The 15484-nt window shown below is 39.8% G+C and overlaps 1 long non-coding RNA gene across 3 annotated transcripts in view; it reads right to left on the bottom strand.

Moving 5' to 3' along the window:
• Positions 1–14405, bottom strand: part of LOC114486247 (uncharacterized) — a 92977-nt gene extending 78572 nt beyond the window's left edge. For all 3 annotated transcript variants that reach the window (XR_003679654.2, XR_003679653.1, XR_003679655.2), the window contains exon 1: positions 14328–14405. This is a non-coding gene — a long non-coding RNA (uncharacterized lncRNA). The remainder of the gene's footprint in view (positions 1–14327) is intronic.
• Positions 14406–15484: the final 1079 nt, after the last annotated feature.

Below are 15484 nucleotides of genomic sequence, written 5' to 3'. Positions count from 1 at the left end.
TCCCCTGCATCGGCAGGAGGACTCTCAACCACTGTGCCACCAGGGAAGCCCGCAAACAGGCATTTTTGAATGAATTTGACGTAGGATTGTTAATGCCATTCATCGTAAAATGTAAGTTGGATTTACTTTTACTTTTTTAAGGGGTTATCCATGGTTTTGTTAAAGCTGTCTATTGAAACATTCCAGAATGAAGTAGGCTTCTGAGTGCTTCGAGAAATAATATGTATCAGAGTGAGAACTGTAGTGATTCCAAGACATGAAGTAGTCAAGAATAAAGGAAGGGAACACTTGGAAATTTCAAGACTACAAGTGACCTTCAGAACAGCCTCAGCTCCTTCTGTGCCAGTCCAGACCTGGAGTTTAAGAGCTCAGACCCACTCACGCCGCCACACACCCGTTCCTCCTGGAAGGGCTCAGCACATGCTACCTGATTTCGGAAAGTCCTGCTGACTTAAATAACATGGAGGCTACTCAGAGAGAAGTCAAGTTGGAAGTGGCAGGGAGGTGAACAGGTCATAACACGGGAACAGAGTTGTCAGGCTGTGTTTATTTCATGCCTTCTAAGCCTCCTGCGACTGATGGAGATGCTGGCAATTCTGTCATTGGGGAGTGAGGGTTGAACATGGTAGGGAAGCAGCTGTATCAAAAAGTGCCCTTGCACGCTGGCCCCAAATCACCCATCTTGAGCTGTGAAAAACCCATGTCATGAGAAATCCTTTCCCCAGGAATCGTCACAGAAAGCAGGCATACAGAAAGCACCATGGTTTACAAACTGTGATACTGACCAAAGGTAAAGCCAGCATTCTCATCCTGGCTTTTCGCTAACACTCTCTGTGGCCTTGGCCAGGTCACTAACCTCTGCGGGCCTTGGTTTCCTCGTTGTGAAGTGTCGGGATTTGATATCATGATTCTGGCCTAAGGTTTTTTCTACATACAATACTCTATTTCTCTGATGACTTTGAAAAGTTATACTTCTGAAACTCGCATTTAAAAGTTAAACCAATATCATCATCCTGTTAGCAATCAACTTACTGATGGCAAGAGGCACGACCTGGAACACCAACTAGTGAATAATTAGCATTTGGAACGGAATTTTTAAAAATGCCACACAGCGTCGCCGTGGCACGCCAACCATATTTTTGCAGATAGGAAAATTGTTGTTGATTTTTCTACAAATTCTCTTGCAAGTCATTTAGCTTCTTTGTGTCAGAGTTGGGAATTGAACCAGCATTTTAGGGCTTCCAGACCTTTATTGTATCAATTAATCCAGATTGCCTGGGAGCAAAGAAAATAATCGTTCAAGAGTTTGTGTAAAATAATCCACCGTTAAAAAAATCTCTGACTCACTGGCCAAAAAAAGCCATTTTTTCCTGTTTTTGCTTTATGGTTTATGTTCTTATTGGAATGGCGAGATCTTCCTGGAGAAAGAGGTTGGAGGATGGTTACAGCTTGACAATAGGGGGTGAGGCTTTATTCTCCCAAGAATAAAGAATGCCCCCTGCTGAGAAGAATGCCAGCATATCTTCTACTCCCTTTCCCTTGGACGCCTATGTTTTCTCTCTTGCTTGTGGAGCAATCTGACATCTCTTGCCCAGCCTCTCAGACACAAAGCCAGCTCCTGAAGACTTAACACTGCTTTCATTAGGACTTTCAATGCATCTCTTCATGGAAGGCAGCAGTCTCTGTCCACTTCCCCATGGCAAGAACCAGCCATGGGGTTCTCAGTGATGCCTGCTCCTTTCAACTTATGCAGAGCATTCCAGAGCCCTGGCATTTTGACTGTTCTCCAAAGTCAGTGACCAGCCTGGTAGTGAAAGAAATCTGGGGACAGATGGTATGAAATTGAAACCACATCATCCCTACTCTCTCCCAAATGCTGGCCTGTTGTTTTGGCAAATCTCCACAAAGCTCCGTGGCATTCATGCTGGTCTGATGGAGGTCTGCATCTTAAACATTGATGCCTGAACATCAGGGCTGATGGCAAGGTGGCACATTAAAGAGGAAATTGCATTAATGTCATGTGGTCCCTTCCTGACAATCAGAACCACATGTAAATTTGAAGAAGTCCACATGCCACCAGACAAACGAAGAGGTCTCTTTTCACTTATAGACCCATCTGTTGTTGAAAAATAACCTCATATTAGTGAGAAGCCATTCCATGTTTGAAAGGCAGCTCATTCCTTGAGACAAAAATGGCTGCAAAGGTTCTGTCTGATGTTCATCTCTGAATTTAGCTGAAAGGTACTCTTGCAAAGCCATCTGAAGCAAGTGCGGAGCATCGTGGGAAGATATGGACATTCTCCCTTGATTTGCTGTAGGTGCCTGACAACTCTTTGCTTCACCTCTTCCATTTGTAAAATAGAAATTGTTAGTGTCCAATTACAAACCAAACATTAACAGCCCAGGTGGCTTCTCATGCACCTCTGAAGACACTGAGTAGGGAGCGGAAGGAAGTGACAGGAGGAGGAAGGGCCCCCTGGTGTACCCTGGAGGGATGGCAGAGATTCACAGCTCAATCTAGGTGATGCTGCCTCTACTTCTTCTAATCAACAGCTTTCAGAAATGCCACCAACACCGTAGGGAGCAATCAAGATGTTTTGGTTGGTACCAACTCCTGGCCTGATGGTGTGAGTTTATTTTCATAGTGAAGAATTATATTTCCTCCTCTCTTAAATATTTCTAAACGGTGTGACTATTGTATAAGTCTAAAAAGGCAAAAGTACTTTAAATTCTTCAAGCAAAGGATTTTTAAGACTACACAAAATGGGGAAATTCCCTGGCAGTCAAGTGGTTAGTCAAGTGTCAGTCAAGTGTGCTTTCACTGTGGAGGGTACAGGTTCAGTCCTTGGTTGGGGAATTAAGATCCCACAAGCCGTGCAGTGCGGCCAAAAAAAAAAAAAAAAAAAAAAACTGACAAGAATATACAAAATGGCATATTACATTCCTCCAAGCTCTGACCAAAAAAAGCAAACACAATTTATTAAAAGATGTATGTCGTATTCTATCCCATTGTCATTCCGAAAGGAGGGAGAAAAGCGGGGAATTTGAGGTTTGATAGTTTGTCTTTAAAAATTCCTACTCTGCTTATTATTGGATGATTAAAAAGAGTCTGAGCATCAGTATTTTTGTTTAGAAAAATCAGCATAATAACAATACTATCATCATTATTATTATTATAGCAACTTTAAAGGATTATTGTGAAAATGAAATGTTACATACTTTTAAAATTGGAAAGCCCTAATTGAAAGTTAGTTATTACTATCTATAGAGAACAAAAGAGTGAATTCACCAAACCATCTGGAAAAGGTTTGTCTTTTGTACAGGTTGTTGCTAGAGTGGGATGCAGGGAAAAATTCTGAAAATACCGAGATGAGAAGTGACCTAGTTTGAATAACTTCCTTATCTGCAGTTCTCTCTTTCCGATTATGTCTCCCAAACTTCCTCACGTCTTGAGCACAGTTCTGTGTGCTTCATAAACAGGGAGATATTGCTGTCAAAAACTCAAAATTGTGTCAGAGAAAATCCTCCTGCCTTCTCATATCTCTTCCAACACCATTTCCTTGGAGCTCATGCACATTTTCCTGGCAAGATGTTCATTTTGCAGAGGTTGCTTTGCAATTTCCTTCAACTTCTGCTCACCTCAGGTTAAACTGTGCCTTTATTTCAGGATATAGAAAAAGCTTTGAAGAATGAAAAATTGGAATCAATTGTGGATAAACTTCTGGAATTAGGCTTTGACGTATCATCTCCATCACGGTTAATTGTAAATGATTCATCACTTTCTCACTCATATTATTGTTAAAAATACTGGAGTCCTGAGTTTCTTAATTAATAAAACCCCTTACAGATGGCACACTATTCCATAATAACTTATTCCAGACATGTATCCATTGTATGAACATATATTGGATTACATTATTAAATGGATCACAGTACTGCATTTCTACCCATAGAGTCAGAATTATCTATGCCTCTGTAAATCAAGAGTACTGTGAGGTTTTCTTTGGCTAATTCAGAGGGAGGAGGTAAAAAAAAAAAAAACTGGGATAGGAGACAAGAAGGTATAATACTGAAAAGAAAGACGGCTTTAGATTTGGAGAAAAGAGGTCTGTTATTTAAAGAACTGTGTCTCCTTAAAATCATACACTGCCCAAACTATGAAAATTATAGTTTTGGGATTGAATTGGGCATCATATGGACAAAACAATTAGATGTTCTTTAAAATCTTCATTTTCATCTAGACGTTATAGAGGTAAGCAGTTAGCCTTAGCAATCCTGCAAGCTAAGAATTCTGAACCTTTTCTGAAGGGAGATAGTCAAGAATACTTTTGAAATTCTGATAAAGATTCCTCTTCCAAGACGATAAATACAAAATTTTGCTCAACAATTCCAGGCATTTCATGGATTGTCTGGACTCCATATTACAAGTATCTGAAGTACTTCTGTACCTTCTGAATTTACCCCTTTCTTAGCTATTTTTCACATGAATAATGGACATATTAACAATGGAGAGTCTCCTGACGTAGGAAGCCATATGTCATAAATAGTATGTGATATTATTTATGTGATTAATAGTATTGATAAATAATATAGTTACATATCATAAATAGTAACTTTTTTTTCCAAAAGTGTTTAGTCCTGAATAGACAGTAGATGATAGAGACATCATCCTTTTATTAAACTTTCAAATATTGTCAAGTTAAAAAATAAAACTATTTTCTGGAAAAGATTCCCCAACTCTTTGCTTTCCAGAAAGAATCTGTATCTTTACATCTGTCTGTTTATTTAACTGTCAATCATCACTGCAACAAACTCTTTCTTAGAGAAGAAACAAGTAAAATCAACCGGAGAGAAAATACCAATTAGAAAAATCCTGGATAAAGAAAGAGCCAAAGAATATAATAACTCCTTTTTTTTTTTTTGACTTATTTTATTTGTTATTTTATTTTTTTAACATCTTTATTGGAGTATAGTTCCTTTACAGTGGTGTGTTAGTTTATGCTTTATAACAGAGTGAATCAACTATACATATACACGTATCCCCATATCTCCTCCCTCTTGCTGTTTATGGAAAATGGGTCAGGAGTAAAGCTCTTCCATAAGAAACAAATTTTCCATGCAGATGAAACCTTGGTTTTATTTTTAGAGCACAGTATTCTATTATTTTTGAATAATGATGGAAGATTTAATATGCCAGTGTTTTTCCCCACTTTATTGAGAATTAAGATACACCATGACTCTTTAATAAGATACATTAAAAACACATAAAGATATTTCGAATTTTATCAACAGTTTTTATTTAATTAAATCAACTTTTTTGAAATAATGTTATCTTAATCAGAAACATAGTTGCATAAATTCATACTCTTCTTTGTTAACGATTTTCAAAATTTTTTCTTAATATAAAAAATCAAAAGCAACTTACAGTCAAACTTCAAAAATTAATTTCAAACAACTGAAAATTGTAAAAAGGCATATATTTTGTTCTCTTTGATAACATCACCAAGTAAACTATGATACTAAAATACCTAGGTCAAGGGCTTTACTTATGCCACAAAGCCTTCTCCTGTTATGTCCCAAAGAACCAAAAAAGAAAATAATTACATATGGGCAGATTATATACGTGAGAATATTGTATACTTGTACTTTAAAAGGAGTCTCCAAGATGGCTGCTTTACATAAGAAAATAGCCCACAAAACATAAAATTTATAAGTGGACTGTTCCGCATTTTTGTAGAGTAAATGTTTCATTTTCAGAATTACAGATGTAGAAAATCATATGTCCTGTCTGGTGAAAGACCAGTAAACTTTCACATGTTTTGTAAAAACTTAAATTCTGGAGACCAATACTCACAAAATTTAATGATCTTTCTGCTATGTCTTTAAAAAAATAATAAGGAAAAGAAACAAAACATATACAACTTAAGTGTAGTATTTCCAAATTCTTAAAAAAGGAGAGTGCATAAAATCACCTATTTTACATTTTTAGTTTGCTTATATTTGTTAAAATTCATTCTATTCACAGGAATAAATGGAAATATGAAAGAAATACTCAAGTGCCTGGCCCATCTTGTCACACATTGTTTTGAAGGAAGCCAGTTCTGTTTGGGAAATAACAACAAGGTAAAATAAGAATGGGACTGTTTTTTTTTAACATTTATAAAACAAAAAAGAAAAAGAGAAAAACGGGGGGGTGGGCAACAAAAATCGGTACCAACCGACTTTCTTTTAAATACATTTTACCATTAAACTTGAGGACTGTGCAACTGAGTGCTTGATCAGTATCCACAGCGTATACCTTACAAATGAGTTACATCCAAGGTTTCTCTTTCATTATTTGGAACTCAGCACATCTTCTCTTAGAATCAAATATTCCACTGGGTGGGAGGATTTCCTGACTGGCTCACAAAATTCACAATAACCCACAATTTAGCTTGCTTTACGTGAGTAGTGTTTAAATGGCAATCAACCATCATGTAAAATACTTTCTATAGAAAAATGCATTCTCTTATCCCATCTCAGGCTTTCAGAAGTACTTCTACCACTGGGACCATAGGTGTAGCTGGGGGATGAAGGGAGGAGGAAAGGACAGGGTAGTTAATTATGACCACCATGAACTCCTACATTCCCTAGTATTGTTTAAAAAGATAGCATCATAACTCTCACACAAATATACAATGAACTCGTGTCAAAGATTTTGTTAACTCATTAATTAGTGAGCCAACAAGTAGGATGTTACCATAGGGTCAAAGAATTCAAGGAACCACACATATATGGACCACAAGGAATGCTGAGATGAATTTACACAGAAATGCAAAAGGCTCTATCCATATGGCAATGATCAGTTACATTCCACCAGACCCAATTAATTTGCTTTCTTACAGATAAGAATCATTTTCATTATTATCAGTTTTCTACAACTTGAAGAATTATAAAGAAGTTTAAAAACAGTGAAAAGGGATATGACCACAAGAATGCATTGGGAAGGACATGCAGTAACTTCTCTTTTATCTGTTTAAAGTGTTTCACAATTTTTCCCAACAGTACTATAACAGTAGTCCTTTCAAGATTGACATATCCTGATATTGTGGATTGGGGAGGAAATACTGAATTCCAGATAGCAATTCCCACACTATCTGTTAATAAAGTCTATACCAGGGCTGTCCAAAAGAAATATAATGCAAGCCACAAATGCAGCCATATATGGCATTTTTAATTTTCTGGAAACCACCAGGGGGTGGTTTCCAGGGGAGTGGCCACCCCGTACCACATTTTAAAAAAATCAATTACAATTAATTTTAATAGAATATTTAAACAAACATATGCAAAATATCATTTCAACATGTAATCATATGAAAGAATTATTAATAAGGTATTTTATATTCTTTTTTTCATTTTAAATTTTCAAAAGCCAGTGTATGTTTTGCACTCACAGCATATCTTAATTCAGACTAGCCTCATTTCAGATGCTTTACTAGCCACATGTGGCCCATGGCTACCAGACAGGACAGGGCTATATAAATCAAACATTCGCGAGCTAGCTAAGTTTTGCATTTCTTGACATATTAATTAAAATATTTAGATGTGTCCCAGCCCTTCCATGCCCATACCATTACTTTCAAGGTAGCCAGATTCCCAGATTTCCTCATGTGGGAATGAAGCATGATCAGTGCCCAAGGAAACTATAATTTGAAATGTTTGTCTAGTGTGGCCCCATGAATTTTCTCATTAGCAGTCTGCACCATTGTCTTTTCCCAGGGAGACCATACACACCCCTGTGATGTGAGAGACAGTGATGAGCACACAGGGACGTGGTGGGAACCATGATAATAAACATAATATTGCTTTGCCTGTCACCTGAGTATGACAGCACCCGTCAAAACATTAGCTTTTTCATTTTCATATCACCCTTGTGAGGTAAGGAAAGGAGGGATATTTCTCATAATCCCTCTTTCACTGCAGAAAGACAAGAGAAATCTTTCTTCTTAGCAAGGGAATAACTAAGGTGTATCCACTCAGCCTCTTGTGTATTGCACAGACCTCAACTGGGCACAAATAGATCCAATTCAGAGTCCTGCCTCTAGGAGGGAGAAAGGACCCTCTCCACAGCAAGGCTGCCAGAGCATCCTGCTGGATACAGGAAAACATCACCAGTGCCAGCCAGGGGCTGAGGAAGAGGGAAATAGAAGAGAACCCAGCTCCACTGCTGAGCCAAAGCAGGGAGGGCACTGGGGATCTCCCTCTTTAAACCAGCATGCTCAGAATCTCTATATATTTATTTGCTTCTCTTTGTGGGCCCTCCTCCCCGCAGGGATTTCTGAGAAAAGGATGAAAGTCCCAGGGTCAGACAACCCACTGGGATCCCTGATAAAAAATTTATTTCAGATAATTCTGGAGTAACACTTAACTATATTTGTTTTATATAATCTGAACTAGGAGAATAAACCATAGGACTGTGTGTGTGTGTGTGTGTGTGTGTGTGTGTGTGTGTGTGTGTGTGTGAGAGAGAGAGAGAGAGAGAGAGAGAGAGAGAGAGAGAGAAAATAGCTAAAGGCTGCCCTAAGATCCAACACCTTTCCTTCCTCCTCATTTTCTTAGGACCCCAGGGACTAAAATCAGTGTTCCAGGGACTAGTAGCCCCAAAATAGCCTTTCACACCCCTCCCCTCATCCCCTTCTTGAATTTTCAAAGGAATATACAAGCCATTCTGCTCCCCACGCATTCAATCAACTGTTTTGACTTCTGGTGGCCGCCATTTGCAATCGTCACTTCATATGCATGAATGGCACTTTTACACCTGGGCGACAGTCATGCCATTCAACGGGCAAGTGTTCATCTGTATTTAACATTAGCTGCTCAATAATAACCTATTGAAGGACTAGGCCTGTTAATGTTTGTATAAGGAGGGGAGCCATTAAGAAAAGACTACATGTGCTGAATTCAAGAAGGGGGCTATTTCTTTCCTACTATAAACAGAAATGATTATAAAACCAGAACCCAGAAAGAGTTCCTCACCCTTCACTTTGGCGTGAGGGGGTTTCATTTCTCTGCGAAGGCCTGCTCTCTGAGTGCTGACTTCCCCAGGTTTTTACTGCATTCCAGGGAGGGAGATAGAAACCAAAGCAAACAAAGTGCCCCCAAAGGACCCTCTCCTCCCTCCAAAAAGCTTCTATTTTTAATTTTCTGCAGCTTTTAAAACAGTGGAATGGGAAGGTTTCAACAGTCTGTGGTAGAAGAGAATTCCTGCTTTCTCTAAGGATGCCCAATTTAGATAATCCCTGCTGGCAGCAGGATCCCAGGGCCAGGGCTGGGCAAAGGGGTGTTCTTGGCAGTTTCTTTTCAGCACATTTTGTCATCTCAAAGTAACTTTTAACAATTGTGCTTTCCCCTCTGCACGGGAGTAGAAAGCATGTTTTGAGCTGGCGGCAAAATGTACCTAGTTTTCCCTCTGAGCGTCTGTCTCTAATGCTAAAAACACATTTTACCGGTGCTTGGTACTTTGTATGGGCACTTGACTTTAAACCAGGGATCCCTGAGCTCTTTGTGGGATTTCTCATATCCACCCCACACGGTGAATGGCAAATAGTGAGCCCAGCTTTTTTGTCAGGTGGGGAAACAGGGCAGACCCATAGAACATGGCGAGTAGTTTTCCCAAGCCTGTATGGGGAATGTTAGCAGCAAAAGTGAACATTTTTTTTGTGGCTCTATCTGGTTTGTGGCCTCATGGCTACTGCCTCCCAAACACAGATTACAGGGTATCATCCGTAGGCATCAGATGTGCATTTGTTGACCAGCTGCCAAGACATTCATCTGGCAGACATTTCTTAAACTTCAGCCACATGCCACGCACTCTTGACTCCCAGAAGCCTGCTCTGCTCCCACATAGGTCTCCTGAGGTTGGAGCAGCATTGGACACCCCTGAACACAGGGACCAGAAGGAAGAGCACAATTTCTTAAAATTTCCTCTACTTCATCCCAGGCTGCCTTTGCAGAGCTGTCTGTGTACTCACAGGGCTCACTTTCCGAAAGGTATATTCAATTGGCTGTAGAAAGTACTAGACCCAAATAACCTCTCAGGGTTCTTAAGGACAGGACTTGAAGCTTGGGAAGGAAGTGCCAAATGACCTGCAGGCGTGAAGGTGAGGAGAAGGGCTCCAACATAGTGGAGAGCTAGGCAGCCCAGGTTTCAAAGCTATTTCTACCGCCTAATGTTACAGCCATTAAATCAAGAATTTAATTCTTTAGCCAAAATGCCCCATATCCTAATAGTGTTCTTACTTGGCAAAATGCTGCTTATAAATATCTCCCGCTCTTTCCTCTTCTCTCCAGCTTTCAGAGTTCAACCAAAGCCCATTTTATATTAAATAAGGAACAAAGCAGTAGAAACTAAAAGAACGAATGTGTCTGGGCTCATCCCTTGTCTCATCATTTCATATCAGCCTTGAATCCAAGAAAGCCTAATAGTAATTCAGCCATGAAAGTGCTGCATAAACTGGGGGAGATTTGGAGCATATGTTTTCAATTCATTTACATTTGACTCATCACAATAGGTTGCTTTTTAAAAAAAAAAAAAGTTCTATTTGATGTTTAAGAAAATATTTCAACCTTTTAAAATAAACCTTTTAGAGTCTTTCTCCATTCACGACAGGACGCTGCGGAATGCTAAGAGAATTAGGAACTCAAAGGCAGGAAGGTTCAGGGACGGTTCAAAATTCAGAGCCATGAATCCAGAGAGGGTTCAAAAGTTGGCAAAGTGAACCCTCTCATCCCTACCCACAAATAATAAATAACAATCACAACAAGGAAAAGGAGAAAGGGGAAAGCCACTGGAAAGCCATAACTTATCCCATCTCCAGCCTTACAGCTCTCTCCAATTTTAAAGCAGGAGTTCTTCGGAGAACTTAGGTAGTGCTGCCTGCAGGGAGCTGAGATGGTCTTCTGTCGTAAATTACCTTGCTGGGGATAAGCTTTTCTGCAGGTCCAACAGACAGGCAGCTCTGCAAGACCCATCACCCAGCTCTGTGCTTCTTAAATTATCCTTCATCTGGTCATGACATCTGAAAACCTACAGGGAAAATGATCACCCCCAAATCTGACCTTCCCATACCACTAGGTCTTTGTTTTTATAAAGAACTATACCACAAGAGGTAGAGGCAATAGCATTCGATTTGCAAACAAAAATAGGAGGAAAAATAGAGCTTTCTATGTACTTCTTCGAATAAATAGTACAATTGTTTTCAAACTTGTCCATACTAAAGGTTTTTTTTCATTGCAATGTGACCCTAAGTCCTTTTCCCAACTAAGATAGCCATAGTGACACGAAAATCATTAGAAGTGAGGACTGGAGGGAGCCTTAACTTTTCCCCTTCGTTCTCACTTTGCAATCAACAGCCTTGCTGCAGCTGTCCAACCGTATTCAGACGTGTACACACACAGACAGACACATGCACGCCAACATCTGAGGACCTAAAATATTTGAGTAAATGGCTGCAGTAGGTTGAAATGTGATCAAGACCTGAGAGCAGGTAGCAGGCCAAGAGAAATAGCTCCTAGCCATAAAAAATGCCTTAATCAATCAGTAACTCTTTTCTTCCGTATGTCACCTGACGTGTTTAATCTGTCTGCTTTGACGGGATTGTGGCAAGTGGAGCTGGCCGCTGGCGAAATTAGAATGGGCCGGCCGTCAGGCTTGGGAGGGCACGGTGAAGGGCTACACAGAGTAGGCATCTTATAAATGCCTGTAGGCCAGCTTCTTGTGATGGAGGCTCCAAAAGAAGGAAACAAAGATTTCAGACGTTACAGGTTCAAAACACATCAAGCCAACGGGCGGACACAGTAACAGTCATGTCGTCCAAGAAATTTAACTTCTTCCTTCCTTCATTTGCTTCTCCCTGGAATTCAGCCTCTGTCATAAACGCTGAGAAATGAGATAGACCTATTCACTTCCACTTTAGTGTTTTAATTCTGGAACTCAGATTTACACCAGAGAGAGGAAAATGTATTCTTTGCAATGTCTGAATCTTCTGAACAAGGGGAAGCCAGTGGATTTTTTAGCGTCAGGCTGGCTAACCTTGGATCTGGTCATACAGTTTGTTGTGAAGGAAAGAGCTTTTTACCAGAAGAAGGAACACACTTTGATCCTGCCAACAAAATGGCTTTTAAATACCTACACTTTATTTAAGAAAAAGAATCATGGTTACTACCTGTGAAGCCCAGTGCTCCTTCCCCTGCACCTGCTGGGACACCCTAGTCACCCTGATCACCTTGGCATTGAGAGATTATCTCCACTTCCAAGTCTTTATGTAAAGTGATCATTTAGTCCTACCCTGCAAAGTAGGAATAAGCTATCCCCCGTTTTGCAGATGAATAAACTGAGATGTGGACAGAGATCAAGTCATTATCCCAAAGTTACCTAGTGGCAAGACCTCCACTCAAATCCAGGCCACCCACTTGGCCACCTACGCGTGAGACAAATTCCCTCAGAGATGTTTTCCATAAGATTATTTAAGGCAAATGACTATTCAATTTTCCACTGATGTGTATTTGTGTGTGTGTGTGTGTGTGTGTGTCTGTGTATATATATATTAATTCTTTATTTTTGCTCATTTCCTTTTTTCTATTTTAATACAATTGAACTGTAATACACATACATAAAAGTACACAAATATCCAGCTCCACGTATTTTCACAAGAAGCCTGGACCCAGCATCTGGGTCAAGAAACAGATTATTTCCAACCCACAAGCCTCTCTTGTGCCCTCCTTCAAGTCATTACTCTCCCATCCCCCCAAACATTATATTCCTTTATACCCCTGTCTCCTTTATAGCCAGGGGCGAGGGGTGTGTGTGTGTGTGTGTGTGTGTGTGTGTGTGGAGTATTTGGTTATGAGCATGTACTTTGGAAATGGGCTGCTTGGGTTGAAATCCTGCTATACGTTTTACAAACTGTACATCCTTGGGCAAGTTACTTAACTCCCCTATGACTCAGTTTTCTCAACTTTAAAATGGGAATATTAACAGAACCTACCTCACAAGGTCGTGATGAAGATTAAATGCTACAGTACATCTAAAGAGCTTAGATCAAGGTAAATAGAAAAGCTCAGGGTAAGCCCTCAGAAAACACCAGCTATTATTTGTGCTGGGACATTTCTTCCCCTCTCAGAGACTGTCTATGAAAGACCAAGAAGGTACAAAAATAATAGAGCAAGGGAGATGGCAAGGGAGAGGAAGAGAGAGGAATTCCAACCAAGCATGTGCTGTCTGCCAGCATAAGAAACAGACCCATCTCTAGGTTAGGGAGAGGATCAGAGCTGAACAGATGGAGGGAGAGCTAAAGCAGACAGTTCTCCAGTCATACAGAATCAAGTGTTCAGAGTAAAACTGTTATTTGAAACATTATGTATTTTCTCTTCCACTCTATTTATGCTTCCTACATGTGCAGATATACATGCCAAAGATGAATAAGCAGGAATGCTTTTTGAGACCATCCCTGAACTTTCCATGACTCCTAATAGTCTAGAATTGAATGCATATTTTTAAATTTCCAACAGTATAAAAACAATGAGTGTGAGCTTTTTTTTCTGCCCAATTCACAATTTAATTCCCAACATAACTTTTTAGGTAGAATAGATTCAGACATTTTTCCATGTCACATTTCTTTATATTTTTGCACCACTTGAAACATTTTTTACCCATTTAATTTAGAACTTCTCAAAATCATATCCCGTGTAAATCGAAAGTAAATAGCTCGTTTAAAGCATAGGTTCCAAGAAACCAGAAGCTTCAAGAAAAAAAAAAAAAAAAACCATGAGATTGAGAACTTGCTGGGCAAGTTTCCTTTTTTTTCCCATCCCAAAGAATGCATTTACCAAGACAGCTGTATATTTTATGAAATACTTAACAAAGTCATTGGTTAAAAAAGAAAAGAGAAAGAAGAATAAAAGTATGTTTCAAGTAATATTAAAAATGACAAGCATATAATAGCAATTTGAATAATGAATTGACTACAATAAAGAATTAACACCGCTTATGTTTCCAACAAGTATAAAATAGATTGAGGCCTGATATATTGATTCGTTAAGTTTTAATTGGGTTTAGAAAAACTCAAAATTGATAGGGAAAGAGGCATGAGCTTGATTCCATCTGTCTGTCTGTCTCTGTTTCTCTCTGGCTCTCTCTCTCTCGCCATTACCCTCCCTCTCTTGCTTCTCCAAGTTTTCTGTTCATACTTGATTTCGAGGTAAGCAGACCAGAGATAACTATTAAACTCTAACGCTGCACACTTTCCAGTTCTAGACCTTTTTAACACAGCAGAGATAATGTTACTTACAGAGCTTTTCAACAGCGTGGCCACTGGCTAGCCAAGCCCTCTGAAAGGAACAAAACGCTTCCTTCCTGGGTGGCTGGCTGTGAGCTGGAACAGTACATGATATTCAAGATAAGAAAACGGAAGTTCCAGGCACTGAGCGTGTGTGGTTTGACCAAATGAGGTAAAATAAGAAATGGAAGGACGGTGAGAAGCTGCCTTATTTGCAGCACCGTGTCAGAGCCAATGTAGGGATTTGGAGTTGGATGCATCTTGATTAAGAAATCATAAGTGGGAAGACCTTGTCCCTACTCCTTAGCTCTGCATAGATATAAATATGAGATGAGGCAGCTTTGTTACCTTTTAGGGATATCATAAATTCCAAAGAGATCACTATAAAGTGATTCTTAATGCCCTTGAGCTTGCTTTGAAAGATAAAGTAAATTGAGTTTATAAATTCCAGAGCGCAGTGGCTGAAGATTGTGTCCACTCATTTCTAAAACCAGGGATTACGGTTTGAGCCCTTGGATCCCTCCAACCTTTTAGACAACTGGGCTCACTCTGAACAGGATGCTGGCCATCATCTCAGCCATGACAGCTGGTCTGTAGACTTTAACTCAGGCTGACCCACCCATGGACCACATGACCAACTTCTGTCCAGAAACAAGCTCTGGTCATCACAGCCTTCTTCTGAACCTCAGGTTTCTCATCTGTAAAATGGGGATGATAAGAATATTAACTCCTGCCACATGGGGGTATTTCTGCTTAGCCTGCTACAACCTATAGGTGAGCAGGGTAATAGACAGACCTGGTCAGAATTAGCCCTGTGACCCTCAGCAAGCTGGTCACTTCATACTCTGGTTCTCCATTTCCTCATCTTTAAAACGAGAAGAACAAGACCCACTTCATAGTGAGTTCAACAGCATAAAACTCAATAAATTATCATTTCTGACTTGGCTTCTCTTGTTTTGCCTCGAATTTTTAGTCTCTTTCTTGTTCATGGGAATCCAGCAGGAGCCAGTGATGCCCCGGCTTTATCCTTGGCTCACCTCTATGGACACAACTTAAATTCTCCCCCTTGTAAGTCAAGGGGTTCCCATCAACTTAAGTACCACCCGTCTGGCTGAAGCTCACATGGGACTGCTAGTCCCACATCAGGGGAAGGTAGGGTGGGGGTGTGG

This window comes from Physeter macrocephalus, chromosome 5 (genome assembly GCF_002837175.3).
Source record: "Physeter macrocephalus isolate SW-GA chromosome 5, ASM283717v5, whole genome shotgun sequence".
In the NCBI taxonomy this organism is placed as follows: Eukaryota; Metazoa; Chordata; class Mammalia; order Artiodactyla; family Physeteridae; genus Physeter; species Physeter macrocephalus.
The sequence above is the reverse complement of the archived record's forward strand: the minus strand, read 5'-3'. Positions and strand labels throughout refer to the sequence as shown.